The 19273-nt window shown below is 32.0% G+C and overlaps 1 protein-coding gene and 2 long non-coding RNA genes across 19 annotated transcripts in view; 1 reads left to right on the top strand and 2 right to left on the bottom strand.

Annotated features, from left to right (window-relative positions):
• The window catches only part of LOC141448466 (lachesin-like), a 187170-nt gene that overhangs the window by 69786 nt on the left and 98111 nt on the right, over positions 1-19273 (top strand). The window lies entirely within an intron of this gene.
• Positions 474-8701, bottom strand: LOC141448441 (uncharacterized). Its single transcript, XR_012455001.1, has 4 exons — positions 8437-8701; positions 7429-7714; positions 3033-3243; positions 474-1185 (listed from the first exon to the last, which is right to left on the bottom strand). It is a non-coding gene; the product is annotated as an uncharacterized lncRNA (long non-coding RNA).
• Positions 15310-19273, bottom strand: part of LOC141448467 (uncharacterized) — a 56354-nt gene continuing 52390 nt past the window's right edge. For 12 of the 15 annotated variants that reach the window (XR_012455056.1, XR_012455064.1, XR_012455059.1 and 9 more), the window contains 3 exons: positions 18615-18737; positions 17140-17268; positions 15310-15945 (listed from right to left, as the gene is read on the bottom strand). This is a non-coding gene — a long non-coding RNA (uncharacterized lncRNA). Of the gene's footprint in view, positions 15946-17139; positions 17269-18610; positions 18738-19273 lie in introns of all 15 variants that reach the window. The other 3 variants (XR_012455053.1, XR_012455066.1, XR_012455065.1) reach the window with 3 other exon arrangements.

Below are 19273 nucleotides of genomic sequence, written 5' to 3'. Positions count from 1 at the left end.
GTCTTTGGTATTACATACATAATCGTTGAGGATGCTGAATGAAATTTTTATTCCATGAGATACTTACATATTCTTTTAATCCTTCAACAAAATCTCTCAAATCTATTTCCAAGTCAAAAATAAAGCTTAGTTAGCCTCAATTAGATTCATGTAAAATTCATCAGTAAAAAAAGAACTTAAAGAGAGAAGCATTGTATCTTCCTAACTCCTTAATCCACTCTGAAATAACTTTTCCTTATAAATTTGCCATGTGACTAGGAATGAGGCAGAAACTTCGTTCAGTAATCCAGAACCCATCCAAGGTGTAACTGTGTCTCTTAAAGTGGGGTTTTGGAAAGAGCTCACCAAACTCTTATGAACAATAATACATGGTAAACAGACTGGGATAATGCAAAACAAGGTCTTCCTTGAGCTTGGTAGGAACCCAGATTGTCAGAATGAAAAGGAAACAATCGAGGAGGATGTGAAAATCGTGTTTAGTAACACTATCAGTTTCCATTCAATTTAACAATTTTTGTATTTATTCAACTTATTGCAGCACACTACTACTATCCAGAAAATTACACAGAAGTTTTGTTGGTGTTTAATTGAGCTTGATGTTTAACTTCACCGTTTTAATAGAAGAAATGAAATTGTTGTATTTGAGATTTTTATAAGAGCCGAAATAGACATTTTAAAAATGCATGTAACTGTATTGTGTGCCAGATAGAAAATAAATTTATCTTAGTCAAGGCATAACAATTAGCAATTACAAAAATTCTATGATTAATGAACATAAATTACGTGTGGGAAAGTTTTAACTTAACTGGCACCAAAAAAAAAAAAACATTTTTGCGAGTGAAATTTTTGTTTTTAATTATTTTTGTATTTTTTTAATAGAAAAGAAAAGTTCCTTAATTTATATTATTTTTTGGTTCATTTTTAAATTAAAGTTATGTGAATGGCAGCTTTAACTTCTTACTTTCTTTTTTTGCAAATATAACTTTAAACAAACTTTATACGAAAGTTTGTTGATTTTTACTTTCTCGCGCTGGAGTTGTTTGGAAAACTATTTAACTTGACTATTTAACAATTTTAACTGGTAGACTAATATCGGCTTTCTTGGGATCTCTTTTTACAAGACGCTAGTCCAGCATTCCACACTGCTACATACTATGCAATTCTAGAAAATGCAACACCCCTCACCTGAAATGGAAAAAATGAATTTCCTATAAAACATTGCAAATAATGTGCTACAGTGTTCATATTTGCATTATTTTAACATAGTTTCAAATAGAATAAACCATTGCTGAGGAAGTTTTAAAAAAATTAATGCATCTTTTTATTAAAGTGGTACTTTATTTTGACGGTTTTTTACCCACAAGTTAGTTGGATTCTACGGAGGAATCCAAAATATAAAGTTAGAGTTTGACTTATCGTATTGAGTTAGAATGTTCACACAATAATGTAAACACATGATGAACCGCAGATCCAATTTTCTAAACCACTTTTTCCACTTAAAGAGGCTTCCCATCTTGGAATGCCAACGAAAACTCAATATAGAAGACAAGTTCCCAATATTTGCTTATATTAGCGGTTGGAGAAAGTAAAAAAAAGGAAACATTAAAGGTAAAACCAATATTCTAGGATGTAGTAAACAAAGTAAAGCCAGGCACTGACGAGTTCTGTGCTGGTCGTAAACAAAAAATTGAAACCGATCAGAAAAGAGATACTATCCAAAATTATTAATGTTCAAAGAGTAATTTTTGCTTAAAAATCTGAGAGTTAGAAGGATATTTTGTTAAAAATGAGATTCAATTTAACTTCTTTATTCAATCAATACACCAGCTGTTAATGTCTAAAAGAATAATAAAACAAGAGATTAAATAATTTTCCATCCAGTAATAATATTAAGTGGAAAACCATAGAGAGAGATCGAAAATACTAACTGAGAGGAAAACTTTACCACTGAACTAGTATCTAACATATAAATTTCACACTACGAGTAAAACCAAGTCCAAAACCACCAGGGTTTATGTTTGGTACAAGGGCTAGAATATCTAACCTCCCGCCCTAGTGTACGGCAAGCAGAATAATTGTAGGTATAGTGAAATTCGGACTGCTAGCGGCTTTAAAATTAAATTTTGTGGTTTCCAGGGCGGTAAGCAACGTGATTTAGCGTAAGTCTAGTTCACAAAATATAGACACGCCTGTGAGTAATAATGATGAGAAACGAGATACAGAAATCACGTAAACTGAATGTGGGAGTTTCAACTGAAAACCTTGCCTAAACTGTTAACCAATTTATATCTTTACACATCATTTTCTTCCTATTTCATATTCGTTCATTCTCTCTTTCGTCATTTCAGAGACATTTATAATGCATTACTATAAATTAGAATGGCTCGCCACCATCGTTACACATTAATAAATAATGACAGCGATTTTAATTTTTTAGATTTACCCTCACAGTATAGAGCGATATTCACGTTTTATCAACATAATCATTAAAGGCATTTATTGAGTGTCATTTTTTTTTACACCTTCCGAAATTTTACTAGGATGGGACTTGAAATTCCTGATGATATTGCTTTCCAAAATAAGTTACAGGCAAAGTGTAAACAGGTACACACGTTTACCTGATTTATTAAATCACTCACTTTTACTGTTACTGTACCAATTTTAAATTTATAATACAATAAATAACAAAATTGGGCAGACCTGTTCTCTATCTAATTATGGATTTTTAAGGATATTAGATGAAGACTCCCCTTTTTGCATGGAAAAGAATTTTTGCTTGTACCAATTGCAATACGATCTCCTCCTTACTCAAGGAGCTACAAATCTCTAACAGTAACTCTTTCTAAAAGAAAGAGGACTTTTACTTTCTCCCTACTAACTCTCGGAACTCCTGCTCAATCATTCCCTGCCCTGTGGGTACTTTCTTATTTTGCCTAATTCCAGAAGAGAGGCCAGTCTCCAGACTAATCTATCCACTAAATAGTTCAGTGGAATAGTCCCGGTTTTGCACAGTTTTGACATTTCCTTCTTACCATTAAGACCCTTGGTATTATCGTTCGTAGTGGCCATCTTCTTTTCAAAAATCACTCCTTAACCATCTTTGCATGGAGCCCCATTTATTATATCTAAGTCAGGTACTGGTCCAATTAATGTAATGTAATGGCACTCCATTTCTCGCCAGATGGCCAACAGCTTCATTTCCCCCATTGCCAGATGTGGTAGCACCCTCTTGGATTGTACAACCTACGACAAATGAGGTTTGTAGTTATTACAAGTTTCATGATAAGATTTATGAGATTGGGGGTAACTATTAGTTAGCAAACGTCTGTTGCCTTCTTCAACCCCTTGAGTTAGTTAGTATCAAACACTTCTTTCCTTTTGATATTGGACCGAATACTCAGATTCCCTAAAAAAATATTCGCAACTAAATGTTATAAATTATAAAGCTGTTTTTCATAGCATTTACAAAAAAAAAATCTCTAAAATTCACTTTTAATCAACTTTCGACTTCCTATTAACTGATAATCTTCAAACTTAGTATTCTATCAAAGAGGGGTTCCATTTAGAAATATTGACAACGCCCTAGTCCGAGGATTCTCCCTCGTAGTTTCTATTGTACATTATGTAGATCCTACAAATACTACAAATGAAGCTTAACATATATATATATCTAACTAGCCGTATATATGTAATTCTGAATAACATTTCATCCAAAAATAAAAATAATACAGCGAAATAATCAATGTAAATTAATACATTAATCATGTATAGATTAATAATAATATTGGGTGTAAATAGATCAGGGTAATAGGTATGTTGGAAATGACAAGTTGATTTGTCATCAATTGCTTATGTCAAAATGTACGATTACTATAATCTGATGTCAACAACAATATGAACAGTAAATTTAAGTTAAGCATGTGTTACATACATTATTGTCTAGGGAAATTAAATTATAACTATCTTATCTACACATATGTGAGGACAGACGATTAAACTTTTTACATTTGTATTAACAAACATTTTCTAGAAGATATTTACAAACTCACTTTTGCCTTTAAAAACTGTAAACCCCTAAAAACAGTCAAATAATTATTTGATTTAAAACTTATTATTTTTTCCATTTTATCTTTTTTGAAAACTGCAAAATTTGGATTAACTAAGAATTGTCATTTTCAAATCATATCAGGTTTAAATACATCGTCAAGAAACTTCAATATGAAAAAATATTACTGTTATAATGAACCTAGAAGGCTGGGATTCTTAATCGGGTTTACACCCTTCCTTTAAATTTTGTTTCAAAGCAGCGAAGTAAAAAAGAAAGTGAAGAACTAATTGGTGAGTAATTAGGAATGGGATCAAAAACAAAGACTTTAAGGAAAAGATAAAAGTGAAAAGAGACTGAGTTGCCCTTCAGTCGCCTCTTGCAAAAAGCGGCGAACACAACACCCTTAGTCAACCCTCTAAACCGCAGAGTAAGTGGAAAATGTTTTAAGGCACTGCAAGTTTATCTGAGAACTGCATTCTTAAACTTTTGTTTGAAAGTCAAAGTCCAAAATCTCCAAATAAAATCACAATGCAGAGCCAAGTGGAAAGTAATTCAATATGTACACATCATAAACGGCATTTTCAGATATTTACAAGATTCCTAGATTGAAAAAATTGTTTTAATAAAAAATGGAGCTTTACAGATTAATTTTCAGAGTTCGTTTTCAATTTGATAATGGTTATTGAAAATATGGGTCTAAACATTTTTAATTAAAATTGGAATAACTGCAATATAATATACAATTGCTTTTAATCTCATACTTTCCGTAAACATTATTTAGATATGCTCTGGAGAACGTAGATACATTTGGAAAAATGGAAATAAAACTGATTACTAGCCACATTATTCATTTATCTGTAACATGACGTTCCAAAAACTCATGTTTAATTTTTGGGAAGCGAATCTAAAGTCAGGCAATAAGTACCTATTCATTAATTTAAGGACAAAATGTGTAAAATTTTGCTACAATTGCAAAAAAAGCGTTCATACCTCAAGTTTATAGACAAAAGAACAAATACATTTTTTTTGCGATTTTAGTTGAAAATGAGGAAAGTTTAATATTAAATCATTCCAAAATGCTTTTCTATCTGAAAACTCCCTTCTATAAATTTAATCTGGTTTATCTGCATTACACAGAAGGCTTGTAGAGCAAACGTTAAGTAATACAATCCTTTGAAAGGGTTTAGTTTCAAGATATAAGAATTGAGATTAATAGAGTTTGGAAAGGTATCATAACACTCTCCTAATCCATAAAGTGTGCTAACATTTCTGCCAGACATTTCCTAATACATTTGTAAGTAGCCTTAGTAATCTGATATATTTCACAGTTCTATATCAATATTCTCCTTTCAGTGTTACAATATAAGAAGAAATAATTTACTTTAAACCTAGCTTACAGCTTCAGAACCTACCTTATTATTTAATAAGGAATCTAGTGAAATTACTTTCTAGCTATCTGTAAAGGCAAGTTTTTTTTTTTCTTACTTTCTTTCTTTTAGAAACTGCTCTCTAAAGAAGAATTACTGTGGACTAACGGAATTAGGAAAAAGCAAGCTGGGATTATTCACAAGACCTCAATGCCGCCCATGACTTTGTTAGGTTTTAGAGAGTTATAAACGTGGTAATGACTGCAGTAAAGTCTTTTTACTGACAACAGTACAAATACATTGTTTTTTTAATCATTTTTAGTACAGGTTGCCATGAATCCAGGATTGGTTAACGATGGATCATACAATTACTTCAGCTATTATGCGGAGACTCCCAGAATAGATGAAAGGTCTAGAACAGCGGGAGAGGGTAGACAGTGTCTCTCGGTGAATGGAACTGCTATCTTGAGAACTGAGCTTTGAGCTATTACTTATCGTATACTTCATTTTTTAAATGTATACAGGAGACAAGGAACTTAACTTCAAAAGGAATTTTGCATCTGTTAGGCTATTGACGCTTCGCTGAAGGCTTTAGTCTCCACCTCGGTGCTGACCTCGAAATTTGTATTTAACTGTTCCAAGAGACTAAATGAAGTATCTCCTTCAAGAAATTATCTTCTAGTCTGGTCGTAATAGTATTTTGGGAAATTAGGTGCTGGATTGGTTGGTCAAATTGGGCAGTGGTTTATTGACCACTTGCTATTGTCGAGGTCTTGGGTAACATATTAGTTTAGCTAACTTCCAGGAATTAACTGCACGAAATTCTTCCTTAAATATAAATTTAGTAGGTTGTTATCTAAATGCTGACTGTGGGACCGAACAGAGCTGATACTGCGCCTCAAATATTGGATCCATTGCTAGGCATTGTGGTTTAAGAAGACGCTAAAAGCGGCCCCAATTATTTATTGGTAGTTGGTAAAGATATTAAGATTCAATTTCATACAAAAGAGCTTAATGCAGAATAATTTTATGACAAAATTGAACTGACATTAGAACTAAGATTTGATTCTCCCTTACTTTAATTTTCAGAGTTCTTTTGTAAATCGCCTTCAAACTTGAGATAATTAGACTACAGATTTCTAGTTCTCATATTTCCTAAAAAAGTGAGCTAATTTTCTGAATAAATTTCTCAACATATTTTTATGAAAGTTGGCGAAACATATTTTATCTCTAAAAGAAAATTACTGCTTTTTTTAAACATGCAACTCAGCAAGAGTTAACAAACTACAAACCAAGGATAAGTTTTAAATATGACGTTACTTACGAGATATATTCATATAAAATTACAAAATTACCTAAGAAATCTAGTAGTTATAAATGTAAGAGAGTTGTAAACACGCACACTCTACCGATCTACCTAACCAATTTCAAGAACAATTTCCACAAATACTTCACAAAGTAATTGTGGGTGAATGTAATTACCAAATTTACTACAAAATATAAGAACACAAAATGAAATTGCAAATTCGAAATAACTACAAAAAATTCTTTTAACTATTTTCAGAAAATATTCTTATTAGTTGCCAAAAAAAAATTGTTCAAAATGTGAGAAAAGTGAGGAAAATTTGATGAAACGAAAAGTTTTTATTTCACTTCACTTTCCACGAAAGTAAGACGTATTATAACATTCCCCCAAAACCTTTTAAAATCAATTTTCACTAAAAAAAGTTTAACGAAAATTACGGCAATCTTTTTTGGCCTGTGGGAAGTATAAGTTTTAAAGATATCGGCTGATATGGTTTTCAAGAAAACAAAGTAAAATTACTTAGTAAAAAACTTTAGAAAATTTGCACTTTTAAGAACAATTTTTGTTTTAAATTCAGAAATTTAGTAACTCCTTTAATGCTTGTAAACAATGCATGATAATAAATTTCTATTAAAATGAAAGAACAACCAATGAAACAACGCGCAAACACCAAGGGAAGTATGGATGTAAATCTAAATTTTAATCACCTTTGCAAAAGTCTAATGTTCGAAGCCTAAATCCTGCATCATTAAACTGAACTTTTCTTTTCCTTTAGTCAAGTTCATTTGTTTCTTCCCTAGGTCACCATTTCCCATTTTCACTTAGTCAAATCAATTAATTTCCTTTCGATTCTCGCCGCCCCAAGTTGCCCAGGCATAATCATTTCCAGCTCCCTTCGAAACCGTCAGCAGAGAACATATCACAATCGCTAATGTGATACTAATCCTCTCTAGTAACGTTTCAACGGAACAACACAGCGTTCTGATGATTTCTCTGTAACAATAAATATAATTTGAAGTAAGTTTGTTTAACAAATTAATGAACATCATAAGTCCATTACTGTAAAATATGTTCCATAGCCCTGATGATAAACTAGTCGCTCGATCGAAAGCTTGGAAAAAGAATAAAAAATAATGACTGAAACTGGCAATATTCTTTCTTCCCTTTGTAAAATTGCTCAAACCCAACTACCACTAAAAGAAAGGAGGTATAGCCCGCATGGGCATGAGAAGGAAAGATAAAAAGGGAAAATATGCTGAATGAAGTAGTGCACGCTGAAAAAAAAGAAGTTCAGTAAAAGTAGCGTATGTAAGAAGTGTACAGTTGAAACTACAAGGGTTGTGCTCACAATCCTTTGAGTTGGTGGTCAGGTATGCGTTATTCAAGGCCCTTCTGACAACTTTTCTTCTTTTCCACTGGTTCCAGCCGGTTCCACTGGAACTCTTACACTTCACGTCGACCAGCCTCGGATCTTTTTATTGTTTCTTTCCTTTCTATATTTAATACATTATTTATTTTGTTTCTCTACCTCATTCCTGTAGAAACCCAAGTTTTATCTCAAAGACGACGGGTAACTTGCCTTTGTTCTTCATAGATGTCAAGAGCTCCTTTCCTTTAAGAATGACTTAAAGAATGTCTGAATGCCAGACTTTAAGAGTGTCTTTAACAATAAGATTTATAAATTAAACGAAATTCGAAGTTAAATGATAAATTACCCAAGAATCTTGAGAACTGAGTGCGCCTTTTGAAAGTTCACACCAGTTTTTTTTTTTTTTTTACTTTCTTTTCATCCTCGTTAAATATTGGAAAGTAAAACGGAATTATGCAGCAATCCTTCACCTGAAAATATCAGAAATAACTTTAATATTTCTCTTTCGCAGATTAGAGCATCAACTAATTATTACATAGTAATTTTTTCTTTTTTCAATTTAGAACCAAAATCCATTTCTTAAACAGTTTATGAAGTAGCACGAACTTAAACTTATTTTTAACAAAGAATAAACAAACATTTCAGAGTCATTCTGACTGCGGAAAGTTTCAATTTAAACGAGAAAATTTGTATCGCAGAAGGGAGTTTCAACCGTCGTAGGAGAGCTCATCCATTTTTCGAATAAACTTAAGCAAACAGAAGTAAAGTAAACAATACATATTTATTAGAACTTATTGCTGAAGGAAGACTATTGGTAACATTTCATTTTCCCAATTATAAAATCAATTTTAAACTTGAGAACACTCAAATTATCACAGTTTATTAACAAAACGGAAACTTACATTGTTTTATTTTATTTTCCAAAATAATTGGCATCATCTTCTTCTAAGTTAAAACACCATTAAGGAAGTTCCGCAGTTTTTCTTCATAACTTTAAAAATATTAGCTGGAATGATACTTTTCATTGGGCAAGTTTTTCCTCTCTTGAACCGTGAACTGTAACCAGCACCTTTCTCGAATATCCAAAGACCAGCTGTCTAACTGCACTCATGAAACAACAAAGCACATTGAAATCTTTGATGTACATATATAAATAAACAAATATATTTATATATAATCAAAAATAAAGGTGTTGCTGTACTAGTCTCAAAACATGGAGGGCTTCGGCTTACGACTAGCTGACTACCTTTAGATTTCTTTTCCTAAAAGCCTCTATAGCTCGGTATCAATAGATGGTATTAGATAGTCGAGAGAACATTGTTGTTCAATTAAGCTTGGAATGGGCGTCCAAAGTTGTCCCCAAAGGAATTATTTTTGAAATCCCTCACCATGTTTTTTTTTTTTGTCGGTCACAAATTCCAGATGTTTTATTGAATAGTTATGATTTGCAACCACAATCACTAGTGAACTTTCAAATTCTCCACAAAAACTGTTCAGTTTTGTTAATTAAACAAATTTTAATGATACAATTACACATTTTTATAATTGCCTGCATTTGATTTAGAAATTGTTTCAAGTTTGTCTTGTTTGTAACATTCATGTTTTAATTAGTTACATTTTATATGTTTTTCTTGCATTGATGTTGTGTATTTATCATGTTTATGTTAGCATATTCGTATACGTTAAATTTCGTAATGTTATTATTTTGTATTATTGTTCCATTATTTTAGATAGCTTTATAAATTTGATTCATTTCAATATTTTGCAAGTTTTCGCTTCGAAGATTTTAATTTGGTATCTTTAACTTTACTTTGTTGTTAATTTTAATAATTTAAATCTTGTAGGACATCAATTTTATTTTACTTGCATGAGTATGTAAATTTATACGTGCATATTATATTCTATTCATTACATGAGCATACACTAGTACTATTCAATATCTAATGGATATATTTTATTCAATGTAAGCTAAAACGCAATTTAAGTTTGTTAAAAAAAAAGTCTAAATGTAGTTAAAATGAATGAACACTTATAGTTAACGTGTTTGTTGGCTTAGTTAGTCCAGATAATTGGGGCGACTGACCCACGGATCCCAATATAATTTTCTTATTATTATTTTTATATTTTAAAGTATTTTTTCTCGTTAGTTTTTCCATCTTATAGTGCTACAGATTTTTTACTATCAGCAAATTTACCTTTATAACCAAACTTTTAAAAATACCCATATGTTCTTAAGATTTATTTCCTATATTAACAATGAAAGCTCGTTCAGTGACTTTAAATTGTAACTTTAACCACTTATTCTGAATTTTTTGACAGTTTTCAATTTTGAATTAAATATTGATACAATATTAAGCATGAAGAAAATCTTATAAACAAAATTTTACGCATATTTTATTGGCCATTATATAAATTTATATTGGACTGTTTTTATACTTGAAAAAAAAAAAATTGAATAGAATTCCAAGTTCCTTAAGAATAAAGAACGGAAGGGTTGTGAGAATGCTGAGGGAGAGACAAACATACGAAGACAAAATTCGATTTATAGCAAACCTGGAGAGTTAAGTAGCTACAAAAAGAAAGAAAATAAGCTAAAAAACTGGTCTGTAAATCATTTTCGTTTATATTCAACACGACAGTTCCATATTCTAATCAAAATTTCTAATTATCTAAACCACTCCAAATCATTTAGTCCATTAAATCACCTATCCAATAATAAAATCTTTATAGCTTTAAGACCACACGCAAAAATGTTTATGAAATTCTTAAAAATAAAAAGTCTGCAGGAATACTTTTATTTACACCATAGATAAATATAGAAATAAACTATCTTTTTCTTTTTATTGTTTTTTCTACCTTTTGTAAACAAAATGTGTGTGAAGGGGTACTAAATTTTATTTATAGCAGAGGCTGGGTAAAGCCATAAAAAGATTAGTTCCCAAACAAACGGTCGGTATAAAAAAGTGTTTTTACACATGTGCATCATCATATTTAGGGAACATCCAAAAAGGGGAAGTAAAGAGTATGATGGGAAAGATTTTGTTTTTTTTTAACATGTGCTAATTAACTAAAGAGTTTTAAAAAAAGTTATATTTACGTTATTATCATACATTTTGAAACAGCGGGACCAATAATGGTGCAGATCTGACCCATGTTGTGACCTCTTTCATTAACTATATTAAAACCAGATTCTACACAACCTACTTCATTCAGGTTTCCATAAACTGTAAGAACCTTTACTTGGCTGACGAATGGGAGCATTGTATGATTTTCTTTATCTCTAACCACCCTCTAAATTGACGAAAATACCAACACTGCCTTTAGAACCCCTTCAGATCTCTATTGTAGGAAATGCCCATGAACGACATCCCAGAATGTCGAATAAGTTTTTAAAGGAGCTCACGCTAAATTTGAGAGTTGTTAAGGCACGCGAACTAATTTCAGCTTTCCATAACAGATGAGGCAAGTCATCATGTGACTCTTAGAGGTATGGCCTTGATCTTCCAAGAGAGATCATTAGTATAATTGAAATTCTTTAAGTACTGAAAGGAGACTGTATAGAATTTCAACTTTCCCCATCTTTTTATAATCATGCAGTGTTCATTGAGCAAGTATTCAAGTAGTGGGAGATGTAGAAAATATATCAGCTGCCTTGCCTGGCAGGTAAGATTATTGATCTTCTAACCCGGACATGGCGGTGAAGAAGGCTGTTAGGAATCGGTCTAATTGCTCACTTCGTGAGCTCTACGTTACGATAAAGACATTAAAAAATTGCAGCATGGAAGATGGAAAAGGGCCGATGAGGGGCGCTATTTCTTATGGAGAAGGCAGGGAGGTATATTGTATATATTCGTATCTCTGGGATCCAATTATGAGATTTGGTAGCTAAGTTGAATGAAAACTCTTGGGTGGCAATCAAAATAAGAAAGATTGTCAGTACTGGGGTTCAGAATGTGATAAGAGAATTGCGGAAATGGAGGACTAGGTCAGTGTTTGGCAATTTTGCAGATTTTAGGTTTAGTTGTTAGGGAATGGAATACTTTTAAAGAATCGTTATGGGAATGGAGCTCAAGAATATTTGATTTTCTTAAACTACCGTCAACCAGCACGGTTCCTCATACACCATTCGACAACTGAAAAGTTTTTGGTCTAGGGACTCTGGAGTAACTGTAACAGTAACTCCGGTGATAATTCGTCTAAATGTATACTATGGTGAATAAAAAATGTTGGTAATTATAATGTGGTTAAGTACTAATCAAACTCAAACACTTGGTAGATGTGTATTGTGAAGTGTAGAGGATGTGCCTGTAAAGCTTTACGACTGAAATATCAATGGTGGTTCTATCACTCTCAAAGAGGATTGGTAGAATACATTTGCATTAACTTGGAGAGTGTGTGTGGACTATAATAATCAAGAGATATAATAATCCAAAGTATTAGTATAAATTTTAGGTATTGAAAACTAAATTATAAACATAAGTAAATTTCGAGGCATAAAATCAAAGCTAATCTGTTTTGAATTTAGCGATTAAATTTGTTCTAATTGCTATAAGTAATGGGTTTTAAATAAATTTCATTAAGTGATGCTAGTTCTAATTAAAAACCAAAACCAAATTATTCTAGTCACTAGAATATTTGTTACTTAGAATATTATCATTCTAGATAATCATTAACCAAACAATTCAAGAGCAATAATCAATAGGCTTATTGGTAAGCATATAACAATGGGGATTGTAGTTGGGGCTTGTGTGTAATTCGACTTATTGAAGCATCAGACATAATTTATCCTTGACACTCTTGATCTCCATTAACGAGATATTCACAACCACAAACACAAAACAATTTTCCTCAAGTGGCCAGTTTATGTTACCAGGCAAATACCATGCTTACAGAGAAAGAGACAGAACAGCTACTACACATGGCTTACAAATTATTATGTACTGCTACTCAACAATTCTGAAATAGTATTCAACAATTAAAATGATATTAGTAGTAGTATAAGATCAGAAATGGCAAAAATTTAATCTATTAAATTCCAATTGGATTAAACCGAAATTTAATTTTAATCATGATTAAAATTAAAAAAATTTAGTCGGCCAAAATTGATTGAATTAAATTCGCTTTTAATTGAATTGGAATTTAATCAATTAAAATTTTTAATAATAAAAAAAATATTAAAATTAAAAGAAAATAACCAAAATTAAGTTTTCATCACTTTGGACGATTAAATTTTTATTACCACAACTTTGTCAATGATGCAACTTCATTCTGTCTAGCTGGTGCCTCATCATCATCATCAATATTATCACTTTTATGAAACTCGGCACCTTCATTCTACCAACCAGCTGCCTCATCTACATCAATAATATCGCTTTTCTCAAACTCGACACCTTCATTCTACCAATACCAGCTCACGGAAAACACCAATTAATGAGGAAAAATATCCTCTCTATCCGAATTAAATAACAAAATCGGTTCAATAAGGTGAAAAAGAAGGCTAGATTAAAGTAGCCTACTGTATAAGTGGCAAGTCAATCCAAGGTTGTTCAATCTAACAAAGTGAGAATTACTTTAATGTGTACATCAGACTAAAAAAATACAAATTAACTGAGTAATGTAGCCTTACATGAGATCTTTCTAATCCGGGGACGTCCTACAAAACGAGGTTCCGCCAGAGTGGAATAGCAAAGGTGAAAAAGAAGTAGCTCAAATTACTTACTTCACTAAAATGAGGATTGACAAAATAATAGACTAATACATATATAAGTAATGCGGTAAAAAATACGTTGAATGTGAGTGTAAGGTAGTCCTATATAAGTCTAGTGAGTCGTCAACGTGGTTAAATGTGAGTATAAGGTGGTCTAAATGGGTCTAGTTAATATTGTTAAATATAGATGTAGAAACTGCATTTATGTTTACAGAAATTGCCACTAGAGCTCTCCACCGAATGGAGTATAAAGTAAGCCAACAGCCTATGTAATGGCGGCTCACAAGTCTACAATAAGCCCATTTCTCTTTTATCTATTTCACGATTAAACAATACAAATTCTGACGTTTTTTGTTTTCATTAACGATAACTATGTAAAACATGAAGTATTATTCCAAAAGAAATATTATTTATTGCATTTTTAAAGGGATTTTTATTTTCTTGCTTAATTCGAAAGTTTATCAAATACCTATGGGAGAAATGTTGGAAAAAAAATTTTAATTAATTATTTCATTGAAATTATTGAGTTCAAAGTATTGGCCAATCACAAAGTAGTGGGATTGCAGGCGGTGGGCGGGTCACGCCCACCTCGAGTGTAACCACGCCCCGTCCAATGATAGCGAGTCAGGGCGTATTAACAATTGTGCTTCATTACCTTCCACTTGTTTTTCTAAATCTTTTATTATTTTCTCATATTTTATTAAATTTCTTAATGTTTTTAGAATATATTATTAATGTTACGTAGATATTGAGACGTTCTTAATTTTCAAGAAATTTTTTATTAAGTTAAGATCGTATTCGGATAGTTCGACAGTTTCACTTCACTTTCTCATGAAAAGAATTTGGTATGAACACTCACATGACTTTTTCTTACCATAATTTACGAATATAATTGAATTTTATTGTAACTTAGAATTGCATTAAAAAAAAAAAGAAGATAAATTTAATAATCATGTTGACAGAATGCGGCACATTCCCTCTGACCAAACTATTAATTGAGAAAAAATTAAAGACCAAACTGACATTTAAGCTTAAGTAAGCCATGTAAGATCAGCTTCAAATGAATCCATTTGGCAAATTCTTAGTAAATTACAGAAAAAGCCTTTCTTTAAAACTGCACTTCCGGTGTATTGACTTCCTTTCTTCTTGGAAGTTTGGTTAGAGATTTAATAATCAAATACTTAAAAGGTAGTAAAACCTTAAAATATCTAAATGGATGTTTAGAAAACCTTATTTAACCCCTTACAAAATGAGAGTGTAAGATGGTCCTAAGGAGGTCGAATTGAAAAGCCATATACTCAGTGATTAAATCAATTTGATTATCGATTGAAACTAAATTAATTCGGTGATTAAAGTTATAGTTCAATTAAATTCTCAGATTTAATCATAATTTTTTAACTTTGATTAACGATTAAATATTTGATATTTAGTTCACTAATTAACTGTCATATGATTAAAAGTAAGAATAATTTCGCCGATTGAATTCTATTAAAATTAAAAAATAATAATCAATTAAATTTATAATTTTATTGTATTTTTAATCAGTGCCAACCTCATAATGAGATGAACATAATATATATAGTGTACATTTACGTAATTATACAACATTAAATAATTAAATTAATTAATACATACATTATGAACTGAAATATGTTTGCACTGAATTTAAAGAAATAAACTAATTAAAATGCGTAACTTAAGCAAAAAAAGGAAATTTTGTAATACTTTTATTATATTTAACACTGTGCAATTAAACCAATTTGATAATTGAAAAGGATAGAATTGCATTAACTTTCTGGCAGGCAGTTAACGATGCTTGACTACTAAATTTTCAAACAATTCTATTCACTTCCTACTTGTAACTCTTCTTTTAATGTCTCTCGAGCGGTTGGGGCACGCAAGGCATGTCGATAATAAGATAAGAAATTGGCCTGAGTAGGCACAAACTTTTAAGAGTTTAGTCCTTCTCTGCGACTCATCTCGCTTTCTCATATCTTCTGACCTTAAAGGACAAACTGACAATAGTAACGGAACCAAGGGGAATTTGAGAATCCGTTTTCTCCTCCTTTTCCTCCTTCTGTCACAATCCGCACAAGAGTTTTGGAGTTTGTCCTGCCCTGAAGAAATGATTTACGAACCTACCGTACCCTGTAAAAAACAAATATATATATATATATTCATTATATACATAGCCAAATTAAATAGTCAAAGGCACTATGGTTCTTGTAACTCCCGAAACCACTGCCGGTTCTAAACACTAGATCTGAGATCCCGAATCATGTTAAACGACCTCTAGAGTGAAATATTTTACTTTTTAATTCGTCGTTAAACAATTTTCCTAAAGATAGCAGCATTATCACAATAAAATGGCAAACTCTACTTTCTAACTGACTATGTAATTTTTAAAGATATACCTAATATGTAGTATGATTACATAGTGTTTCAGGATTATTCTATAGAAGAAGTGTGCAGTGCCTTTCAAATTAAATAAATGCTAAACTGCTGAAAACATACAGCTTACTGATCAATCGTTCAGACTATTTTTCACCCGGTGATGGCGATGAGTGACGAGAAGCATGTTTATTAGGACAACGTTCGAGGACTCGATGGGGTTTCATTCCCTCTGCTCCCTTTGTGCAAGAATTGCCTCAGTTTGTTAATATTTAGCAACACTTGTAGCCTCATGACGTTCAGTCACAAGCGAACTCACATTCTTCTGCTTTCAGTTCGACTGAAAGAGCAATTCATCACTTAGATTCATCAATTTCTTCATACCATGGACCAATATTGCAATGGAGCTACTTATTCACAAAATGGTAGGCCTAAGGCCTTTAGCTGAGGATGAATACAGCATTTTTAGTAAATAGTTGGAGCTGTTTTCAAGATGTCCCAGAAAAAAAGATATATTAAGTTATAATGCAATGAAGAGTTATAGAAAATAGAGTAACGTGTTTTTAGAGAGAATTAAGAATTTCACAAGAGCTGATGGAAAGTGCCTTAAAAATTCAACAATTTCACCTTTTCTCACTTAGGGAACATAGAAGCATATGAGCACCGACCTACAACAGCCACTCTTGTCAGATTAAACGAGAAGAGCCCCCTGCACCGCACAGTAAACACTAATTATCATAAGCCGTGAACTAATTTAGAAAATTAATTACCCTGGGGCCTCTTACCACCCACAACTTGCTTCCAATTTACCACAACTCATACATCAGAAAATTGTAGAAGAATGTAGCCATAGCTAAACTGACGACAACAAAATCAAGAAACACTCTCACAGTCACACTGAAATGAGAATGGGTGGTGGATACTTTAACTTTAATTGTACGACAAAATTACCTTGTATTTCGTTTAGGTTGTTCACCAAAAGCTATGTCCACTAATTGGTCTTGAGTCAATGTTTCTCATTATTGCTTTATTTACAGGGAATAATGTGTTTTCCAAATTCATCCTTTTGGAGGGAAAAAACTGAAAAATAAGTGTAAACATTAACACTATTTCATACTTCTTTGTTACTTTTTGAGCTTCATTTTGCTTACTGAAGTTGGGAATATCAGATATCTGTGATTGAACCCATAAATTTAGCAATATAACCATAAACTAGACACATTACCTTTAAGAACAAAAGATAACCACTCATTGAAGAATGAGAGTAGAAATTGTTTGCTAAGAGAAGGAAATGAAGTTATCTTCATAGGTAACTACACTTACAAGTTAATGTTTATATGAAATAAGCATGTGGGCGATTAAGCTTAAGTAAAGGTGCGAGAAGGTTCGGCTAGTAAGCAGTTGATGGAATATCAGTATGAGAGGTGCCATTCGCAGCGTACATTCTGTTCGTATACATTAGAAGTGTTGATAGATGCTTGGTAAACGCAGGTATACTAGTATATACCAACTAAGAAGAAGGGCATGCTGGAAGAGAATGAACTCCTAAGACCTAAGACCGGGAGAAGATTTTCTAGAGGGGACCCAATCGGTATTGCTGTCACATCCAGCCTTCAGCGCGCTCTCTCTCTTTCTCTGTCACTCCTTAAGAACCTTTAATAATCTCCGCAGGAAGTGCTCACAGCATCCCTATTCTTTCTTGGCAAACACACACTTAAAATCTAACGTACACAGCCATTAACAGACAGTGTATCATACATACACACTATACGTCGTTCAAATAAACGCACAGTTAGCAGATATATATGTATGTGTGTATAGCAACCGCTCTCGTAAATTACTTCTCAGGAATTCCAATTGTTTACTCGCTCTAAAGGGAGAGAAAAGTCCCTTAAGCCCTTCTGAGTCTACTCTTCCATACCCACCACGAGGCACAGCAGCACCATAGACGTATACATTGAAGAAAAGCAAACAAACTACATTGTATATTTGTTGGAATAAATTATAATTTTATACTAGTTAAATAGTTTGTGCAAACCTTTCAAGGCATTGTTTCCTCCACACATCAAGTACGAAATTATAATTTCAGTTTCTGCCTCGAAGGCTTAAAATATTATTTACAAAGTTAACCCTACAATTATAATATATATTTGGCAAAATGGAACTAATAAAGCAAACTTTTAATAAAGCACTTAACAATTTAGAATACAAAATCCATCACAAGTAAATCTAACATATTTTATTCCGCTCTTATCTTTTCAGTTAAGCCATATTAAAAATGTTTACATTAGGACTATATATTTACATATTTCAAAAATAATAATAATTTGCTGTTGCAAAAAAGTCACACATTTTCTTTTACAATTCTTAAGTCTGTACTATGTAAATAAGAATAGCATAAGTGTAGGAAATCTGAACTTACTAACTTTCTTCTAAAAACTAATTCTTCCAACAATCTAGAGAAAAAGCCTCTAATAAAGCCCACTATCACTGATCATTTGGAGCCAGTATGCGAACTCCTCACACACTACTACATGACAACAGGCAACCTGCAACATATTACAGGCGACATTTAAAACTCAGAGGAGACATTACAGGATTAAATTACAAACCTTAGAGAAAGGATAGATATTGGAACTGTAGCCTCGGTAATCTTTTTAAGGAGATTTTTCCTGTCTTTAAAAAAATAAAATAAATAAAAAGTCTTACTTAAATTAGGATAGATTTTCTACGTAGTTCCTCCTTACTTAAAAGAACCATAAATAGAAGAGAAAATTAGTCTGCTTTCTGTGATATGTAAAGGTGCCCTTAGATTATTGTGCTTTGCAATAGTTACGATAGGCTGAGTGTTACGATAGAAGGCGCTGTCATTCGACACAGTGCCAATCGACACATTCAGTAAAATTTCTGCACGAAAGACAAAATCTAGCACAAACAGTTTCATATACAGTTACAACAATGAAAAGCCAAGGAAACTTTTTGTTAGAGCTAAGAAACCAAAGTTGAAGAAAGTTTATCAATTAAAATTTTAATAATTGCAGCTAAAGACAATTTTATAATATACATTTAAAGTTGATGAGTTGAA

Source organism: Rhodnius prolixus, unplaced genomic scaffold (assembly GCF_049639745.1).
Source record: "Rhodnius prolixus isolate KJV_2025 unplaced genomic scaffold, Rpr scaffold_37, whole genome shotgun sequence".
In the NCBI taxonomy this organism is placed as follows: Eukaryota; Metazoa; Arthropoda; class Insecta; order Hemiptera; family Reduviidae; genus Rhodnius; species Rhodnius prolixus.
Note: the sequence above shows the minus strand (reverse complement) of the source record. Positions and strands in the feature narration are given on the sequence as shown.